This window comes from Bombina bombina, chromosome 7 (assembly GCF_027579735.1).
Source record: "Bombina bombina isolate aBomBom1 chromosome 7, aBomBom1.pri, whole genome shotgun sequence".
Classification (NCBI taxonomy): domain Eukaryota; kingdom Metazoa; phylum Chordata; class Amphibia; order Anura; family Bombinatoridae; genus Bombina; species Bombina bombina.
The window spans coordinates 91856241-91878204 of NC_069505.1; positions in this window are offsets into that span (position 1 = coordinate 91856241).

The following is a 21964-nucleotide window of genomic DNA, read 5'->3' on the forward strand; positions in this document are numbered from 1 at the left end:
GGGAATATAAGCTCACAGTGCTGTCTTTACAGATCTGGTTTCAGGCTCTCTTGTATCTACAATATTTAGTTTCTCAGCTGGGAGCAGACGCTAGTTATACATTTTAGATACCAGTGTTTAGCGCATTACCCATTATCACATGTAGTGTACCTATCTATTATTGGTGGGTCATCTGCACTTGGTGCTCTATGAAGACCTAGCAAATCTGAGGCGGCTTTCCTTTACTTACTAATTTACTTTCTGGATGGTCTCCATCTAAGCTTCCAAGCAGCAGGCTTAAAACATCACTCAAAACCCTGGATACCGTAAAATTGGGGAAATCATGGTTAGACAAATTTACAATATCCTGCATAGCATCCCAAATAACCTCTATTCAATGACCCCAACAAGAGTACCAGGACACAGACAGTAATATATAACAATAATATAACATAGCCTGGGGAAAAGGAGCAAGCAAACATACTGCAGAAAGCAACAAGTCTAAATGTTACCCCAACTATTTTTATGTCTGTAGATATTTAAATGAAGAGAAATGCCTGGGATATCTATTGGTTATTGTAATATGACACTATAGTTAAGGTCAGTTATTCCCATTTGGCATCAACCCATGTCCACGTTTCAGGTTCTTAATATTAATAGCAGCCGTAAAGCTTGAGCTTAACTAATGGGGAATATAAACTTGCAGTACTGTCTTGACAGATCTGATTCCATGTTCTCTTGTGTCTACCAAGTTTAGCTTCTCAGCTTAGAGCAGGCGCTAGTTACATATTTTAAATACCAGTGTTTAGCGTATTACCCATTATCGCATATGGTGTACCTATCTATTGTTGCTGGGTCATCAGCAATTGGCATTCCATGGAGACCTAGCTAGTCTGAGGTAGCTTTCCTTTACTTACTAATTTACATTTGGGGTGGTCCCCATCTAAACCCTCAAACAGCAGGTTTAAAACATCACATCAATAATGGAAAAGAAAGAAAAAAAACACATGCAAGAAAACAAGTACAACATAGCACATTCAATATTTATCTGGTTCCCCTATAGGCACCATTAGAAATGCACAGCAGTTACCAGGAAACTGTACAGTTAAACAGCAGTTATTTAGCAATAGCATTGTCCTGTGTATTTTGATCTCACAGAGGGGCATCCCCCTCCGCAGGTGATGGAATGTCTATCTCCAATATTTTGAAAAAATCCTGTAGATCTGTCTGAGTTCTGTATATTGCCTGCTTTCCGTTTTGTGTGGCTATGAGACACACCGGGAAGCCCACTTATATTGAATTTTATGTGATTGGAGGATGCTGGTGATAAACTGGAGATCTCTCCTCTTCTGTAAAGTGAGTTGGCTCAAATCTGAGTAAACTTGGATAGGAATACCCGCGTGTGTAAGGTCCTTAATGGCACGTACTTTCTGTGATATTGTATCTTTATCCTTGTAGCTTAATAATTTTATGATGATGTCCCTTGGAGGTGCTTTAGGGGAGGGCTTTGGACGGAGGGCACGGTGCACTCTTTCCTTCGGAATATCAGGGGAATTTGGCGTGCCTTTTATGGTACGAAATAGATCTTGTAAGTAGCACTCTATAGCAGTATTATTAACTTAATCCTAACCCTCAGGTTGTTCTGTCTCCCTCTGTTGTCCAGATCCTCCACTCTGGACAGCAGGAACTGAATATCTCCTTCTTGTTCATAAGCACATTGTGAGTTAGATGTCACTTGAGTCTGCAGAGTTTCCTGTTTTCTCTCAAGTGTATGTACTTGTTGGCTGATCTGGTGGAAGTCTTTTTTTAAGTCACTAAATAAAGATCTCATCTCAGTTAGAACTGCGTTAATATCAGCTTTGAGGAGATGACATTAAGGTCCTCTCTAGTTAGAGGTTCCTGTGGTTGTGTGTCAGATAGCGAACTTGTTGTGGCTGGCGAGGGGGGGGTATGGGATGAGGTCTCAGTGCTCATTAGATCAGGCCCTGCGTTGGCCATTTTATGGTAGTTGGTAAGGCTGGCACTTAGTGTTTTTTCTGTTGGACATTTTAAAATGAGGGTATAACAGTCCTGATCTAAGCAGAGCAGGCCTCTATGGTTCTGAATCTAGTAGCAAATAACGACTCTGCCTCAACCAAGGCCAAAATACTAGATGTCACACCGTCTTAAAGTATGTGCTGAGAACATAAAGGCCTTAGGCTTATTATATAGTGTCCTCAATTAGTCTTTTCGTTGTCTCTTTATTTGTGATTTCTCCCTCCTCTTCTCTCCCTCACCCCCTTTTTTATGCTACCTCATTTGTTGTTGTCTGCTTGTGATAATGCTGGGTGTAAAACAGAACGAAATCCCAGCTGCATTAGTTCTTTTAATATTGTGAAAATCAATATGCTGCAGCCACAAGACCCCTTTTCTAATGATATTATTCGTTGGCAAAAACGTGATTAAAGGCCATTTATAAATAAGTGGAGTAGTGATTATAGTCCCTCCACGTGCCCTGATTACCTAGTGCTGCCTGCAAGGGCTCAACAGCTGATTTATAGAGGTGGGTAATGAATGGTATATAATAAGAAATGAATGCTATCGAATCTATAATGTATATATGTAAGGCTTCTTAGTTTGCCTAAGACTTGCTATTTGGAGGTTATAATCAATTTTTTGACTAATGTATCGGAGATGTATCTGGTTATAATATGAAATTATTTTTTAGATGAATTTATTAAAATGGGGTGATTTAGGACTAGTTCTATAATGCACCCTTCACTTAAATAAAGGGATTGAGATCTAGTTCTGCATTGAGCCCTCCTGGGGTTAAAGATGAAAAGTTTACTATCAATTCAGCTTCTACTAAGAGCAGTTTTTTTGTTATGTCTCCCCCTCTTTTAGATAATATTTTCCTAAGGCCCCAATATAATAACCCTTTGGTGCTCTGGTTGTGTTCTTTTTTAAAATGTAGGGATAGTAGGTGATCTTCAAAGCCTCTTTCAATATTATTCAGATGTTGTCTTATTCTATCTTTGAGAGGTTGTCCCGTTTGGCCTAAATATTGTTTTTTACACGGACATTGGATTAAGTAGACCACATTTGTGTCGGTATATTTTATGGTGTCTTTAATTTTCAATTTGAAATTAGAGTTTGTAGATTCAACCATTTTGCTCCTCTTACTAAATTTACAGGCTTTACATTTGTGGCAAGGATAATATCCTTCAAGATTATTCCCTAGAACATCTTTGTTCGATTTACCTTTATTATATTCACTAGGGGCTAGTATTGACTTTAAATTTTTACATTTTCTATAGATGATTTTGGGTTTCGATTGTGCAATGTCATTTAAGAATGGGTCTTTCTGGATATAATGCCAGTGTTTGTACAAAATTTTTTTGACACTCTGAAAATCTGCAGTATATTGGGTTATAAATGCTGTCTCATACGATTTATGTTCACCTTGTGGGGTGCTTCTGTCTTTAGTTGTTAATAGAACTTTTCTGTCAGTCATTAATGCAGTTTTATGTGATTTCTTTATCAGTTCTTTGTCATAGCCTCTTTCAGTAAATTTGTTTTCAAGAATAGTTGATTGTATCTTGAAATCTTGTATATCAGAACAGTTTTTTCTAAGTCTCATAAATTGACTTTTGGGTATGTTGAGTTTCCAGAGATCATTATGACAGCTATTGAAGTGTACATAATTATTAGAATCTACTGGTTTGAAGTAGGTTTTTGTTTTAATTTGATTATCCATAATCTCAACTGTGATATCTAAGTAGTTTATAGATTTGGTATTGTATTCGTATGTAAAAGAGAGACCCCACGAGTTATTGTTTAGGTCTTGCATGAATAAAATAAGTAGGTCTATACCACCAGCCCATACGAAAAAGAGGTCATCTATATATCTCTTGAAGAGTACGAGGTTTGCGCACCAGGGGGTTTCTAGAATATTAGTTAATTCGAATTGACCCATAAATAAATTTGCGTAACTGGGCGCAAACCTCGTACCCATTGCTGTTCCCTTTTTTTGTAGGAAATAGTTCCCATTAAAATTAAAGTAATTATTCTTTAAAATAAATTCTATACATTTGAGAATGAAGTCTGATTGTTGAATTGGTATGGATTCATCATTATGAAGAAATTGTTTCACTGCATTTATTCCTAAATTATGTTGGATATTGGTATATAATGAACTTACATCACAGGTTACCAGAAGTAGGTTCTCATTCCATTCTATATGATTTAGTATGTTTAGAAAATGTGTAGAGTCTTTGAGATGTGTAGGGAGTTTTTTAACATATGGTTGTAGAAATCTGTCTACATACTGGGAAAGGTTGGATGTTAGAGAGTTGATACCTGAAATTATAGGTCTACCTGGGGGTTTACTGAGGGATTTGTGTATTTTAGGTAAATAATAGAATATAGGGGTTACAGGATGGATTTGTTTTATAAATTGTATTTCTTTGTTATTGATTATGTTCTCTTTCTTTGCTTCAAATAGTATTTCATCTAGTTTTGTCATCATGTCTTTAATTGGATTTTGGTCTAGTTTTATATATGTTTCTTTGTCATTTAGAAGTCTATTGGCTTCCTCCACATAATCAGCAGTGTCTAGGATTACCACTCCTCCCCCTTTGTCCGCCATTTTTAAGTTTATTCCAATTAATTAAGATATATACACAGTGATTTAACAAATTCATTTGATTTGTTGGTTAACAATGGAATTTAAAACAATATTCATATAGAAAAAAATGTGAAATTTTTAGTTAAGGAAAATTCAGAATGTCCCTTTAAGTACCTACAATGTCTTAAACATATAAGGCTTTTTTAGAAATAACGATACAACTACCTCTAAGACCATGTTTCCACATACGGGTCCTACATACGGGTACCGAAAAACACTTCAAAAGGCTCCAAACAATCCACAGTAAAATATCTTGATAAAGGCACCAAGTGTGCTGAAACGCGTAGAAGTATCTGTGGATCTGTTGTTGTTTTACAACTCACTCATCCCAAGATAGTTGCCAGCTGCCAACTACAGGAGGAATATCACGCAGCATAGTACCTTACGAAACCAGCGGAGAATCTACAGGGCTACATCCGACAGTGAAGCGGCTGCGAGTACTTCCGCCGTGCAGGGACAAACGCCGGCCAGGGAGCGCAGCCAGGTAAGTCTGTCTTAAGCCATATCCATTACACATCGTTCATAAGGATAATAATATCTACAGAAATATACCGATTGACTATCGGACTTGAAACACTGTGAATATGAACAACTAACTTTAAACACAACTATCGTTTACTCACGTAACACACAGCTGTATATATGAGATAACCGGAGCAACACTGCACATTAGAAAAAAAGTTACACTGGAAAAAAAGTATCAATTGTATTGAAAAAGTCACTACTTATTTTGGATACAAAAATTGCATCACTTAAGAACAAACCTGATACTGAAGAATTGCTAATTTGTTCTCACATCACCTGTAACCTCTTGTGCTACAAGCATAGGAGTGTTTGGAACATTGATACTAAGCACTAATAACACCGGAATTACCAAGAAATAAATTTATGTTTAATGTTCATAAGACTTTCTAACATCTTCACTAACAAGTACTTTATTTCACTATTGATTGCAAAATTTCTTAGCTACTAAGGTTTATTTTCACTATTAAGTGTTTAAAATCATAAATTCTAAACAATATGTCAGTCTAAAGCCTATAAGGAAAACTTTAACAGATAATACATTTACTGTGTATATTTCTGATACTGTCTTCGAACCATCATTTTTTATTGTAGTTATGGCCACAACCGTATTTTATTGTATCTTTTATATGCAAAAAAACTTTTTATTAAATCTTATTTGTTTATTTTACCTAGTTGTTGGGTTGATTATCCTAACGGAATTTGCTATATGAATAACTGTTTCTACTTCATATGGGATATAATTAACCCATACCTAAACCTTGTTAAACAACAAATTTTTAATATACCTAAATCCACGTACAGTCAAAAAATTTTTTATTAACAGTCATTTGGACTCATCTATACTAACCCTCAGCTTCCCAGCGCCTTTCACACTCCTAAAGTCCCTAAATAAAAATTAATTAGACTAAGTTGAGAGATCTTAGTCTAACTTGAAAGGCTAAGAGGGTGAGAAAGTGTCCAGACTCTTTCCTTATATTTAAGATGTTTATAAGGTTGAGGACATTTTTTAACAGTAACTTCCCTGTTAATAAATTAGCATCAGGTGCAGGGCTTAGGAGCCAGGAATTAAGCAGCCATGTCCCTGTGTGGCCAGGCTCGGCCCCCCATGTGAAATTTCAGTTGTTTATAACTACAAACTTAAAGACAAATTTACAATAAAAAATGACTAAATAATGTAATATTTTTAAAGTGATAACATAAATTGTGGTTGTTATATTTGAAAAGAAAATGAAATATTGAAAATAATATTTTCTTTTTAATTACATTTCCATATATTTTTTAAAGGCTTATATTTGTATTCTTGGCTTATGCTAATTTATATATGAGGAATATGACCAGGTAGAACCTACACAACAAAAGGGAAAATATACTACCAGTTACACTTCTTGTGCTTTATACATTTTGTTGACATTTCATTATGAAGTGATAAAGTTAAAATAAACAAAAAACTGTTCAACACCACAATATTATCTGAGGACCCTGGTAGTTAAATTTAAGTAACTTGCATACTAAGAGATAAGACCGGCTAATAATGTCTATAGAAAAAAAAGAAATAATTGACAAGCGTATACAGGGCTATAGCAAAAGAACAACAGTTATATAACATACTTTATGCTTTCCATATGAAAAATATAATATAACAATACTATGAAGATATTATGAACGGTCTCAAAACGGTAATCAAGTTCAGAGAGAAAACAACACATGAAGTCAGAAAAGTTCACCTGTAGCTACAATTGTAAAAATACTTATTTTAACGTGCTCTGGAGAGCGTGCTAACCCGTTTATTCTTCATGCCAGAGCCACAGCCCCTCTAACAGCAGAGTTAACACTCTCGGTTTTGAGGCACTAAGCATCCCATTAGTGTGGCCAGGGCTCTGGCAAGAAGAGGAACGGGTTTAGAGAATTAACCTCTTTTAAAAAAATGAAGGAAATGAAAAAATATTGACAATTTTTTGTTTTCTTTGGTTCATTTATTCAGATTTTCATTTCGTTAAATTAAATCTAATTTTCATCCCAAATGTATATTCATGGCGAAACAAATGCACACCTCTATTAGGAAGCTGACTTAAAAGGTTAGTTATGGATCTTTAAGTGTGTGGTTGTGAAAATTTAAAGTAACATATAACACTTTAAGCTTTGTAACATTTATTATGCATAGTAAAACATTTTTACAATACACTTTATTATATACATATTACATTTTACTTGTAATTTAGCGCTAACGTCTTTTTTACAATTCTGAGAACCAGACATGCCCACTGCAGACTTCACAAATCTAACCCTGCTACAAATCTGTCAGTAACTGGCCTATATACACACACTAAAGTAAACAATGGCAGAGATGGAAATTTTAAAAGAACAAACAGAGACAGAAGGTGCTTTCTAGTTAAATATTGTCAGGACCAGACTTGATTTAAAATATGCATAAGAATTATACTTAAAAGAAGGGGCGGCACCAAAGTGTGCCAATCGGTAGGTGTCGGGAACTTCCAGTGACCCAATTCACTGGCCTCTGGTTGGGGTCAGGACCCACTACTCCCCCGGATTTGTGAAGACAAAGTCAGTTGGGCAGCTTTCAAAATTGGTAACATTTATTAAAATTCAACAACATAATAAAACCAAGGTTGGAATTTTTCCCTCCTATCTACTTCGTTCAAATACACAACATTTACAGACAAAAAGTGTTATAATACTCTTAAAATCTAAACTTTATTGGTTACTAAAATTATTACAAACCAAATACAACTACATTATAGTCATTGGGTATTAGTAACTGTTTCCTCATTTACATTTAAATCTACAGTAGGTGAAGAAAAATAAACCTAAAAACAAAGAAAGGCCAAAGGCAAAAATATCAAAATGAAGTAAAGATTGACAAGAACAAAGTAGTGTGACCTTACAAACATGCATTTAGCTATGGGGTAGGGGCGTGGTATTTACTGAAACAAGCAAAACTTGAATAACTATCGGCTAGATAACACGGCTTGGGGCATGGCTTCTCACGGCCTCAAATTCATTCTGAAATAAATTTATATATATATATATATATACACCAAGTTGAAACCCCAATACCAAGTAAAATAGTGCTGTATAGTCTAGCCGAGAAAATTATTTAGAAAAGATAAACTTAGATTTACAAGCTTAACAGAAAATATCATTGACACTCTTATTCCATTAGGTTTAATCATAAACTAACATTTGGGCAACAACTTTACACAATTATTGGAACAGTGTTTGTAGATGAGATGGAGATGAGACTGCGCATTACCTGGGATCGCGGGCAGGTGCGCGCGATTTCCTGCCTCTCTCTGCCGATCTGCTGCAGGATGGTCAAACTCCCCTCCTCAACCCTCTTCCCCTTCCCACTGTCCCACATCATCCTCCGTCTCTCCTGCAGACTCCACCTACCCTTTTTTTTAGTAACCCCGGGCTAAGCGCTCCTCTGGCCAGCTTATTTTTTGTAAAGTCTGTGCTCACTGCTGCTTGCTGCACCAGGGGAGCACTTAGCCTGGGGCATTTGAGGCTACACAGAGCCTCAGACCGGGACTGTCCCGGTGAAACTGGAGCGGGTGGCAACCCTAGTTGGGGAGGGGGGCAGGGTGGAACAGAAGGAAACCAACTGTAAGCTCTTCATTTGCAAGCAGATCAGAGCTTTAGCCAGTAACTTAAAAATCCCCCTTCCACTTCTGGCCCTCCTCCTGAGAACCCCTGGTAGGCTAGAAAACATCCCAGGCTTCCTCAGACAGGCTGAGTAAAACATTCAATCAAATGCCTGCTCTTCCTAGTTTTGTTTTATTGGCTAACAGTCTGCTTGCATCATAACTGCAGGCTGTTATAGAAATGAAAACAAATTAAACAAATTCGCTCAACGAATATAACAGTCAAAATGTGCAGTCATAATTTAAGGTAAAATTAAATTCCCATTTTAATACTGATGGTTCAAAAGATTGTAATGCTATATTGTAATAGAAAACTGGCTCATATGTGAAATTTCAGTTGTTTATAACTACAAACTTAAAGACAAATTTACAATAAAAAAAATGACTAAATAATGTAACATTTTTAAAGTGATAACATAAACTGTGGTTGTTATATTTGAAAAGAAATTGAAATATTGAAAATGTTTTTTTTTATTTAAATTTTATAAATTTTCTTGAAAGGCTTATATTTGTATTGTTGGTTTATGCTAATTTATATATGAGGAATATGACCAGGAAGAACCTACACAACAAAAGGCAAAATTTACTACCAGTTACACTTCTTGTGCTTTATACATTTTGTTGACATTTTATTATGAAGGGATAAAGTTAAAATAAACAAAAAACTGATCAACACCACAATATTATCTGAGGTCCCTGGTAATCAAATTTAAAGGGACAGTACACCGTAAAATTGTTTTCCTATTAATGTATTTTCAATGACTTGTTAAACCAGCTGCAGAGTATAAAATGTATGAGAATTTGTATTTTCAGGTTATTTGTGTATATGAATTAGCTGGTTTTGTGATTTTAAACCACAGCCTATTACAATGGGTTGAGCTTCCAGCTAATATCAGATCTCATTATGTTATCACTTTTATGTACACAAACTTACTTCCTTATCTTATATCTGTTTGTAAACCAAAGCTCAATACTTAGAAAGAACAATGGAAAATTAACATTGTATTACTTAAACTATCCTGCAACCCGCTGAGAGTGTAATTTCTTCTGCTGGCTGTCTTTACATAGTCTGTCAGTAGCATTATACTCCAGTATCAAAACTTTCAGTATAGGTTGTGATACCACAGGCTAAATCAGCTATTTCATATGCCAAAATAGGGATAAAGGAGCTACTTGTAAACAATTTAATACACTACAGCAGGTAAAATAGATCATTGGGAACAATTTAAAGGGGAGACATGTTTTGGGTGAACTGTCCCTTTAAGTAACTTCCTACTAAGAGATAATACTGGCTAATAAATTCTATAGAAAAAAAAGAAGTAATTGACAAGGTTATGCAGGGCTATAGCAAAAGAAAAAGTTATATATCATACTGTATGCTTTCTATATGAAAAATATAATATAACAATACTATAAAGATATTATGAACGGTCTCAAAACCAGTAATCAAGTTAAGAGAGAAAACAATACATGAAGTCAGTAAAGTTCACCTGTAGCTACAATACTAACAATACTACCGTGCACTGGAGAGCATGCTAACCCGTTATTCTTCATGCCAGAGCCCCAGCCCCTCTAACAGCAGAGATAACACTCTCAGTTCTGAGGCGCTAAGCATCCCATTAGCGTGGCCAGGGCTCTGGCAAGAAGAGGAGCTGGTTTAGCTCCCTCTCCCGAACACGTTAAGGTAAGATTAACCTCTTCTAAAAAATTTAAGGAAACAAATGTATACTGACGATTTTTCGTTTCCTTTGGTTCATTTATTCAGATTTTCATTTTGTTAAATTAAATCCGATTTTCATCACAAATGTATATTCACGGCAAAACAAATGGACATCTCTAGTTATGGATCTTTAAGTGTGTGATTGTGAAAGTTAAAGGAACATATAACACTTTGAGCTTTATAAAACATTTATTATGCATAGTAAAAAAACTTTACAATACACTTTATTATATACATATTACATTTTGCTTGTAATTTAGCGCTAACATCTTTTTTTACAATTCTGAGAACCAGACATGCCCACTGCAGACTTCACAAATCTAACCCTGCTACAAATCTGTCAATAACTGACCTATATACATACACTAAAGTAAACAATAGAAGAGATGGAAATTTTAAAAGAACAGAGACAAAAGCTGCTTCTGTTCCAATCAGCCAAGAGAAAGCAAGCTCAATCCTATTGTCTGATTGCATCAGCCAAATAGGATTTTTTCAACCTTAATTCCGATTGGCTGATAGAATTTTAGTTAGGGTTTTATTTGGGGGGTTGGTTGTGTGGGTGGTGGGTTTTACTGTTGGGGGGTTGTTTGTAATTTTTTTACAGGTAAAAGAGCTGATTTCTTTGGGGCAATGCCCAGTAAAAAGGCCCTTTTAAGGGCTATTGGTAGTTTAGTTTAGGCTAGTTTTTTTTTTTTTTTTTGGGTGTGCTTTTTTATTTTGATAGGGCTATTAGGTTAGGTGTAATTAGTTTAAAGATCTTGTAATTTGTTTTTTTATTTTCTGTAATTTAGTGTTTTTTTTGTAATTTAGCTAATTGTATTGAATTTAGTTAATTGTATTTAGTTTAGGGAATTTATTTAATTGTAGTGTAATGTTAGGTGTTAGTGTAACAGGTTAGGTTTTATTTTACAGGTAAATTTGTATTTATTTTATCTAGGTAGTTAGTAAATAGTTAATAACTATTTACTAACTAGTCTACCTAGTTAAAACAAATACAAACTTGCCTGTAAAATAAAAATAAACCCTATGCTAGATACAATGTAACTATTAGTTATATTGTAGCTAGCTTAGGGTTTATTTTATAGGTAAGTATTTAGTTTTAAATAGGAATTATTTAGGTAATGATAGCAGGTTTTATTTAGATTTATTTTAATTATATTTAAGTTATGGGGTGTTAGGGTTAGGGTTAAAGGGTTAATAAATGTAATATAAAGGCGGCGACGTTAGGGATGGCAAATTAGGGGTTAATTAATGTAGATAGGTGGCGGTGACGTTAGGGACTGCAGATTAGGGGTTAATAATTTTTAACTAGTGTTTGCGATGTGGGAGTGCGACTGTTTAGGGGTTAATATGTTTATTATAGTGGCGGCGACGTTGGGGGTGGCAGATTAGGGGTTAGTAAGTGTAGGTAGGTTGCGGCAACATTGGGGGCGGGAGATTAGGGGTTAATAAATATAATGTAGGTGTCGGCGATGTTGGGGGACAGCAGATTAGGGGGTTAATAATTGTAATGTAGGTGGCGGCGATGTCCGGAGCTGCAGATTTTGGGTTAATTAGTATAATGCAGGTGTCGGCGATGTCAGGGGTGGCATATTAAAGGTTAATAAGTGTAATATTAGGTGTGTTTAGACTCAGGGTTCATGTTAGGGTGTTAGGTGTAAACATAAATGTTGTTTCCCCATAGGAATCAATGGGGCTGCGTTACTAAGTTTTACGATGCTTTTTTGCAGGTGTTAGGCTTTTATTTATAGCCGGTTTTCTAAAGTAATCCGACTACCGCGAAGGAATATGTATACCTCGTCACTTCCGGTCACTTCTGGTGAGGTATAATCAGCTGGTGGAGGTTTGTGGCGCTCACTGCGCATGCGCTAGAGGCCCAAACTCCTTAAAACAGCTGATGAGAATACGAGGAATTATGTGGCAGATGCACGTTACTGGTTACAAAATCACAATGAACAAGCGGTCTGTCATTGGATTTTGTAACCAGAAAGGGAACTTTCACATACTTTATCTTTTGTCAAACAGAATCGTTGTTAATAAATGTATTGTTCAAGGCCTGAACTTTCACATACTTTATCTTTTGTCAAACAGAATCGTTTTTAATAAATGTATTATTGGTGGCTTATGACATTTTTACTAATGACTTATCTAGCACTGGCTTGCACACAAAGAACTTATAATACAACTATATATATTTGTGCATTTTGGCTATTAGGCTAATACGACTATATATAATTGTGATTTTGGCTATTAGGCTAATGGTAACATTTGATTGCAGCTGTGCTTTTTCCTTCATATTTATAAATAGCTAATATGTGTTAATGCATTCCAAAAATCCACAATTACATAGTATGTAAACAATGAAAATACTACAAATATATGTAGTGCTTTTTTCTTCATATTTATAAATAGCTAATATGTGAACTCATGTGGTTAAAATGTAAGTTCATTGCTTGATACTGGAAACTAGAACAATGTGATGTTTATGAAAAAACCTTTAGGAACCATTTAGGGAATATAAGAAAGAAAAGCATAAATGTTCTAACTCGTTAGATCGTGTCATCTTTATTTGATGACAATTCTCTATAAAATGAGGGAATGTTCTTATAACTATGACACTTTAATTGAAATCACATTGGACTTTATTGGCGTCACAGCATGTCTGGCCATATTAAAGTACTAAGGATGACAGAAGCAGTGCATAAATAACAATTGATTCTGTATAGGATCAGATTTAAAAGTGACATTTGAATTCTTATTAATTGCTAATAGTTTGTGACCTTATTTAACATGGTGTATGTACTGTTACTGTGCAAGAACAATTGATTCTGTATAGGATCAGATTTAAAAGTGACACAAAAGTCACAGTTTTTCTCATGCCTTTGATGCTATAGGATGACACCTTGTTTTACAGTGCAAATGTAACCCTATGGCAGGAAAGAGCATCTAACCTCTTCTTGAAATGTAGATCATATGGTACCAGATACAAACAGGGAATATGCAAAACAGAATGAGAAGCAGTCTGCCAGGAACGAACAGCAGCATCAATAGCTTGTTCTATGGCCCGGTTGCCACCTGGTAGTAGCTTCTTTCTGCCCAATTGTGCTTTTCACAGAGGAAAACTTTCCTGTAGTATATCAGTCTGATTCCGCCAACATGGTCAGTCCAGCACCGAAATACCAGGCAATTCTCCTCTGAACAAGGAACATGACAACCCCAGACGATCGTTTCGGCCTCCTTTGGGCCTCGTCAGTGAGGTGCAGCCATATCCCTCTAAGCACATTGGGCAAGGAGTCCACGTCTGGTTTCCCCCATCACCCTTAGGGAGACTATCCCCAGGGTCATATTTACATATGCAAAACAGAATGAGAAGCAGTCTGCCAGGAACGAACAGCAGCATCAATAGCTTGTTCTATGGCCCGGTTGCCACCTGGTAGTAGCTTCTTTCTGCCCAATTGTGCTTTTCACAGAGGAAAACTTTCCTGTAGTATATCAGTCTGATTCCGCCTACATGGTCAGTCCAGCACCGAAATACCAGGCAATTCTCCTCTGAACAAGGAACATGACAACCCCAGACAATCGTTTCGGCCTCCTTTGGGCCTCGTCAGTGAGGTGCAGCCATATCCCTCTAAGCACATTGGGCAAGGAGTCCACGTCTGGTTTCCCCCATCACCCTTAGGGAGACTATCCCCAGGGTCATATTTACATATGCAAAACAGAATGAGAAGCAGTCTGCCAGGAACGAACAGCAGCATCAATAGCTTGTTCTATGGCCCGGTTGCCACCTGGTAGTAGCTTCTTTCTGCCCAATTGTGCTTTTCACAGAGGAAAACTTTCCTGTAGTATATCAGTCTGATTCCGCCAACATGGTCAGTCCAGCACCGAAATACCAGGCAATTCTCCTCTGAACAAGGAACATGACAACCCCAGACGATCGTTTCGGCCTCCTTTGGGCCTCGTCAGTGAGGTGCAGCCATATCCCTCTAAGCACATTGGGCAAGGAGTCCACGTCTGGTTTCCCCCATCACCCTTAGGGAGACTATCCCCAGGGTCATATTTACATATGCAAAACAGAATGAGAAGCAGTCTGCCAGGAACGAACAGCAGCATCAATAGCTTGTTCTATGGCCCGGTTGCCACCTGGTAGTAGCTTCTTTCTGCCCAATTGTGCTTTTCACAGAGGAAAACTTTCCTGTAGTATATCAGTCTGATTCCGCCTACATGGTCAGTCCAGCACCGAAATACCAGGCAATTCTCCTCTGAACAAGGAACATGACAACCCCAGACGATCGTTTCGGCCTCCTTTGGGCCTCGTCAGTGAGGTGCAGCCATATCCCTCTAAGCACATTGGGCAAGGAGTCCACGTCTGGTTTCCCCCATCACCCTTAGGGAGACTATCCCCAGGGTCATATTTACATATGCAAAACAGAATGAGAAGCAGTCTGCCAGGAACGAACAGCAGCATCAATAGCTTGTTCTATGGCCCGGTTGCCACCTGGTAGTAGCTTCTTTCTGCCCAATTGTGCTTTTCACAGAGGAAAACTTTCCTGTAGTATATCAGTCTGATTCCGCCTACATGGTCAGTCCAGCACCAAAATACCAGGCAATTCTCCTCTGAACAAGGAACATGACAACCCCAGACGATCGTTTCGGCCTCCTTTGGGCCTCGTCAGTGAGGTGCAGCCATATCCCTCTAAGCACATTGGGCAAGGAGTCCACGTCTGGTTTCCCCCATCACCCTTAGGGAGACTATCCCCAGGGTCATATTTACATATGCAAAACAGAATGAGAAGCAGTCTGCCAGGAACGAACAGCAGCATCAATAGCTTGTTCTATGGCCCGGTTGCCACCTGGTAGTAGCTTCTTTCTGCCCAATTGTGCTTTTCACAGAGGAAAACTTTCCTGTAGTATATCAGTCTGATTCCGCCTACATGGTCAGTCCAGCACCGAAATACCAGGCAATTCTCCTCTGAACAAGGAACATGACAACCCCAGACGATCGTTTCGTAATTCTTTTATTAGAAAAATAATCATATATGCATATATACAAAATAAAATCATAATAACAAATGCAAACAATATATCTCTTGTTACAAAACTGAAATATTGACCCAAATTTTTGTCATCAGAAAAAAATCAAAATGCAAATATTAAACTTAAATAATCACACAAAATAAAATTAAACATATTTCAAATACAGACAAAAAAAAAAAAAAAAAACTAAATAATCCAATCCTTCCACTTCTTTGTCTTCCAGATGCCTTCAGAATCTAATTCCCCATATCGCCTCCTATCAAAAGAAAAATACAAAAACAACTTCCCACGGATCATACCCACACAATTACCTACAGTAACTACCTCTTTCTTAAAAATCAAAATATTACGCACATCCCACAACACCTCCTTCACACAACATGCCAACAACCATATCAATCTTGCTTTCTCCTTTTCCACACCACTTCCACACAAACCATACATCATCATATTAAAAGTAAAAAACTGCACTCCAGTCAAACCCTTAATCATCCTTTTCAAACTTCTCCAAACATCCCTAGCATACTCACAATTCCAAAACAAATGAATAACACTCTCGCTTTGAAAACAACCATCTCTAGGACACACTTCTGAAGCCACTAAACGACGCATTCTCTGAAAATCCCTTGTTGGCAAACACTTATGCACACTCATCCAACTAATATCTTTCTGCCTATTCATCAAATACTTATTACACACATTTTTCCATACCAACACACATTCATTTTCATTCAAACCCCCAATCAACTCAAGACCTTCCTTCTTCTCCAACATTTTCAACACCATTCTGTTTGCACACCACATCTCCCTACTAACATTCTCCAAACCATATTTTTTAATCCAACATTCCACCCTTACATAAAACCACGGAACAGCAAAACATACCGGTTTCTTTCTATCAATCTCAAATAAACCATATCGTCTTAAAACATTTCCACAAGCATACTTTACTATACAACCAGCCATGCTATCCTTACCACTCAGAACCACACACCTACTAACATATTTCACAGCCAAAAATCTCTCCACATTTGGAAAACCCTTACCACCAACATTCTTACTCTTAACAACAACATCTCTTTTCAAACGCTCCATACCAGAACTCCAGAAAAAAGAAAACAACACTCTCAAAATTCTCCGAAGAATCCTCTCAGGTGGCGGAAAAACTAACGCCAAATATAACATAATAGGAATCAAAACCGATTTAATAACTAACATTTTTCCTTCCAAAGATAAAGTCCTTAAAGACCAAAACTGAAGTTTTCTACTCACTTTATCAAAAACATTCTCCCAACTTTCCAAGCCTTTCAAATCCACATCAAATTTCACACCCAACACCTCAATTGCACCTTCAGTCACAGGCCATCCACAGGAATCAATCTCCCTATCATTACCAAAAACTTTAACTTTACACTTATTCCAATTAACTCTGAAACCACTTGCCATACAAAAACATTCAACTAAAGTTTTCACCCTCCTCAAACCAGCCTGAGTCTCACATACCACACTCACATCATCCATATACCCAATCACTTTTAAACACCTTCCATTACTACCAGGAACACTCACACCTCTAACTAATTTATCCTTCCTCAAACTAGTTAATAATGGCTCAATGACACATACAAATAACACAGGAGACAAAGGACATCCTTGACGCACTCCAGATTTAACACAAAATTCCTCAGTCAAAAAACCATTAACCTGGACTTGACTCACAATATCACTATACAAACATTTAAACCATCCAATAATCTTACCAGAAAAACCTAAACGTTCTAAAACATGAAACATAAAATCATGCACTACCCTATCATACGCTTTTTCAAAATCCACAATAGCAACAGCAACAGACCTCATCCTCTCGCTCACATACCACAGTACATCACGTAGTAACAACAAACTTTCAGAAATCTGACGCCCAGGAACAGCACACACTTGCTCTTCACCCACAACCTTACCAATCACTCCACGCATTCTATTTGCCAACACCTTTGCAATAACCTTATAGTCAACATTCAACAACGTAATCGGCCTCCAATTCCTCAAATCTCTCTTATCACCCTTTTTAAATAACAAAACAATCAAACCTTTCCTCATTGAAACAGGCAAAACATTCATTCTAAAAACAAACTTACAAACATCCAACATATCCACCCCAATCAAATTCCAAAAACAAGTATAAAATTCAACAGGCAAACCATCACAACCAGGTACCTTCCCATTCTTAAAACTCCTAACAACCTCTGCAATCTCATCCAAACTTAGATCCCTTTCTAACAAATCATTATCATATTTTTCCAACTTAACCTCAATGTTTTCCAACAACTCATTTTCCAATAAAACATCTCTTGTTTTTTCTTTATACAGCTCACTGTAAAACTCATGAACTTCACGCAAAACACCATCTGTACCATTAACTTCACACTCAACCTTATCAAAAACACTAACAAAACCAGTCTTTCCTTCAAAAGCTTTCTTAAAAAAATATTTACTACAAGACTCATCCTTTTCCATTTTCTCCAATCTTGCCATAAAAACAATTTTCTTTCCTTTTTCATGCATACACTTTTTAATTATCTTTCTTGCTTCAGCAATTTCCTCATGCACATCAATACCACAATTTCTCAATTCATACAAATACAACAACCTCAGATACCATTTATCATACAACTCCCTTTCCATTCTAGCTTTCTCACAGCCTTTCTTAATAAAAAACCTCTTTATTTCCACCTTCAACCATTCCCACCACATAAGCACATTACTAAAATCACATTTTCTTTCACGCCACCTTTCATACATCCAAACAAACTGACGCTTAAACTTCTCATCTTTTAACAAATCCACATTCAGTTTCCAAACACCCTTACCATACTTAATCTTCAAATCACAATTCACCTTACACATCAAAAGGGCATGATCCGTAAAGGGCATCCGCTTTAAAGAAAAATCATCAACACATAAAAATTTAGATAAAAAACAAAAATCAATTCGAGATTTTATCCCACCACTATCACTAAAGAAAGTAAAACCCTCCCCTGAAAAAGAAACAGACCCGAAGGCATCCTTCAAACCGAAAGATTTAAGCAAATCAAGTAAAAACTTCCCTGAGCTATCCACCCTACAATCACTCCCACCCTCTCTGTCCCCATTCTTAATAATACAATTAAAATCCCCAACCAAAAAAGTTGGCTCTCGACCTGGCAGAAAAAACTTTAAAGTTTCAAAATTAAGCAAACGTTCTACCCTATTTGGAGAAGCATATACATTAAACAAACGAAAAACAGTCCCACAAAAACTAAAACTAACCAAAAGTACCCGACCTGGGACAATATGAACTACATTAAGGATAGAAAAACTAAACCCCTTAAACAAAACTCCCACCCCCCCATTCCTATCAGAAGAACAAGACCATACTTTAGGACCATATTCCCAGTCAGCACATTTAGGATGTTCAGAGAGACCACATTCCTGCAAACAAAAAATATTAGCAGAACATACAGATAATAATTTAAAAATTGCAGCTCTCCTTGCTAAAGTTGTCATACACCTGACATTAAGGGAAGAAATGGTCAGAAACATCACAAAAATAAATTAAAGAAAAACAAAAAAAGAAATAACATCAGGACTTCTTCTTTCCTTTCTTTTTCTTAGGACTCAAAGGAGATCCTTTAAATCTGCCTCTGTGACGTTCCGACCTCCTAGGCTCCCCCTTGCCAGCCTCATAACCAGTAACTTCAGCAAGTTGGTTCACATCTCTTTTATCTAGATAACCAACAGAAGAGGCATCAGAAAAGTCACCTATACACTGGCTTGAGTCAGAAGGAACGTCTTTAGTAGAGACAGAAGGAAACTCTGAAATTAAAGAGTCAGCATCACTTGTAGTATCTGGATCTGCACCCTTAACTACTGGAAGATTCAAATCAGGACTCTCCCATCCATCAGAATCCGGATCTATTTTTCGCTTGGAGGCAGATTTTTTCCCTTCAGTGTCCATATCCTCCTCAGAACTAGAGGACACAACAGCAGACCAATCAATGTTCTCCCCTTCACCAAGAACAGCATCAGGAGCAGCATCACAAGATGACTCAGTGAAGGAAACATTCTCTGTCCCAGGAACAGCAACAGTATCATCCACATTGGGCAACAGGGCTTCAAGAACATCTGAAGCAGCTATCACATTAGATGTAGCAAGATCCACTTCCTGAAGATGAGATTGGGCTTCCTCCACCTTCTCAGCCACAGGAACCACCACAGGAGCATCAGACACCTCTCCGACAGGGACCCCAAATGCAGATTTCTTGCACAAAAGAGGTAATATAGAGTTCAATGCCTCATCAGAGCCCTCCTCCTCATTCACAGATGGCTCAACTGCAACTGAAGATGGTTTTTTTTGCAACATCAGCATAGGAAGGCTTCACTCTATCAAGCCCCTGCAACATCATCAAAGGACACATCCTGCACAGATGACTTGAAGAACCACACAGGTCACAGGTCCGGCGTTTACTACAGTGGGCAACAAGATGATCCTCCTCACCGCAATTTCGACATCTGGCACCTGGGCAATTTTCAGCAATGTGACCAAACAGGTTGCAACTACGGCAAAAAAGAGGCATGTCAACATAGTATAGGAACCCCTCTATTTCTCCACCAATGGCGAAAGTCTGTGGAGGGTGTTTTCTTTCCCCAATACCTAATTCATCAGGCACAAACCGCACCCAGAACCTGCGCTTTCCATTGAAAGTCCCAAACTGATTCTTCAGCTTGCTACCTCCTTGAACATCATCAAAGTAGCGGACAAAGAAACAGACGAATTTCCAAATCAGTGACCCAAGGTTGTACATATGTACTGTCACCGGGATTCTTCTCTCCCTCTGCACACAGGCAACAAATTTCATGCCAACAACTCTGGAGCAGCAGCCATATCAATAGTCCCGTTGATAGCAGGTCTGTAAATAATGCTCATCGGTGAACTGCCACATCAAAAATCCCTCTTGAAGGAATGAATGAACACAATGCAAACTTGCTCTTGGCATCTTCAAAACACCCTCCAAAACCACCTGCTGGACATGAGCCAAACCAATCTTCTCTCGAAAGTCCTCAGAAATCAACACCCGAAGTGTATGGGGAACATTTGGCACATTGGTAGCCATATTTGCCCTATTGCCTCTTTAGGCTGGATTTCAGAGCGTCCCCCCAAATAGCAGCATGTGACTGAAGTCCAGGGACGATGCACAAGGCCAAGGGGACGGCCCTACTACCCAGTTGCTCTACGCCTAAGGAGGTAGCCACCCCCCCATAGCAAGGCAGGAGCCCCAAACCCCAAAGGGAAAGGACCCCAGGCCGAAGGAGCAGGTCTCCAGGCAGCAAACCAAGACCACGACCCAAGCACAGAAAACTGCACTTGATCCATGCCAAAGGCCCGAGAAGCAACCTCAGCTGATCGTTTCGGCCTTCTGTGGCCTCGTCATGAGGTGCAGCCATATCCCTCTAAGCACATTGGGCAAGGAGTCCACGTCTGGTTTCCCCCATCACCCTTAGGGAGACTATCCCCAGGGTCATATTTACATATGCAAAACAGAATGAGAAGCAGTCTGCCAGGAACGAACAGCAGCATCAATAGCTTGTTCTATGGCCCGGTTGCCACCTGGTAGTAGCTTCTTTCTGCCCAATTGTGCTTTTCACAGAGGAAAACTTTCCTGTAGTATATCAGTCTGATTCCGCCTACATGGTCAGTCCAGCACCGAAATACCAGGCAATTCTCCTCTGAACAAGGAACATGACAACCCCAGACGATCGTTTCGGCCTCCTTTGGGCCTTGTCAGTGAGGTGCAGCCATATCCCTCTAAGCACATTGGGCAAGGAGTCCACGTCTGGTTTCCCCCATCACCCTTAGGGAGACTATCCCCAGGGTCATATTTACATATGCAAAACAGAATGAGAAGCAGTCTGCCAGGAACGAACAGCAGCATCAATAGCTTGTTCTATGCCCCCGGCTTGCCCACCTGGTAGTAGCTTCTTTCTGCCCAATTGTGCTTTTCACAGAGGAAAACTTTCCTGTAGTATATCAGTCTGATCCGCTACATGGTCCGTCCAGCACTTGAAATACCAGGCAATTCTCCTCTGAACAAGGAACATGACAACCCCAGACGATCGTTTTCGGCCCTCCTTTGGGCCTCGTCAGTGAGGTGCAGCCATAACCCTCTAAGCACATTGGGCAAGGAGTCCACGTCTGGTTTCCCCCTCACCCTTAGGGAGACTATCCCCAGGGTCATATTTACATATGCAAAACAGAATGAGAAGCAGTCTGCCAGGAACGAACAGCAGCATCAATAGCTTGTTCTATGGCCCCGGTTGCCACCTGGTAGTAGCTTCTTT